Source organism: Mandrillus leucophaeus, unplaced genomic scaffold, assembly GCF_000951045.1.
Source record: "Mandrillus leucophaeus isolate KB7577 unplaced genomic scaffold, Mleu.le_1.0 Scaffold456, whole genome shotgun sequence".
Taxonomy (NCBI): domain Eukaryota; kingdom Metazoa; phylum Chordata; class Mammalia; order Primates; family Cercopithecidae; genus Mandrillus; species Mandrillus leucophaeus.
In genome coordinates, this window is record NW_012104876.1 from 190,633 (window position 1) to 191,509 (window position 877).

The window sequence follows — 877 nt, forward strand, 5'->3', positions numbered from 1 at the left end:
AAATTTGGGAAGCTTTTAGCCTTTTTTTTTTTTTTTTTTTTTTTTTAAATATACATTCAGCCCCATTGTCTTTCTCCTCTCTTTTAAGGTTATGGTAATATGAATGTTGGATATTTTGTTATTGTTCCACAGGTCATTGAGGCTATCTTCATTTTTCTTTTCAATGCATTTTCTCTATTGTTTAGATCAGGTGAAATCTATTATTTTATCATTATGTTTACCTGTTCTATCTTCTGTCATCTCTACTGTACTATTAAGTCCATCCAACTGGTCTTAAAAATTTGCCTTTGTATTCTTTCATTCTATAATTTCCATTTGGTTCCTTTTTTTTTTTTTTTTTTTGTTTCTTTGTTTTTTTCAATACAGAGTCTCGTTCTGTCGCCCAGGCTGGAGTGCAGTGGTGTGATCTCGGCTCACTGGAACCTCCGTCTCCCAGGTTCAAGGGATTCTCATGTCTCAGCCTCCTGAGTATCTGGCATCCACCACCATGTCTGGCTAATTTTTGTATTTTTAGTAGAAATGGGGTTTCATCATATTGGCCAGGCTGGTCTGAAACTCCTGGACTCACATGATCCATCCGCCTTTCCTCCCAAAGTGCTGGGATTACAGGCATGAGTCACCGTGCCTGGTCCCATTTTATTTTTTTCCAAATAATTTCAAAAAGTTTAAGTTCAGGATTTTCAGGTTTGTTACCTAGGTAAATGTATGCCATGGTGGTTTGCTGCACCTATGAACCCATCGCCTTGATTCTTTCTTAACAATTTTTATTTCTTTTCTGAGATTTTTTTTTTTTTTCATTTCAAGAGAATTTGTAATTGCTTGCAGAATTATTTATATGATGATTGCTTTAATATCATTGTCAGATAATTCCAGTGAC

At 35.2% G+C, this 877-nt stretch overlaps 1 protein-coding gene across 2 annotated transcripts in view; it reads left to right on the top strand.

Moving 5' to 3' along the window:
• ADGRG4 (adhesion G protein-coupled receptor G4) overlaps positions 1-877 on the top strand; it is a 120,928-nt gene that overhangs the window by 34,339 nt on the left and 85,712 nt on the right. The gene's annotated exons all lie outside the window — the stretch shown is intronic.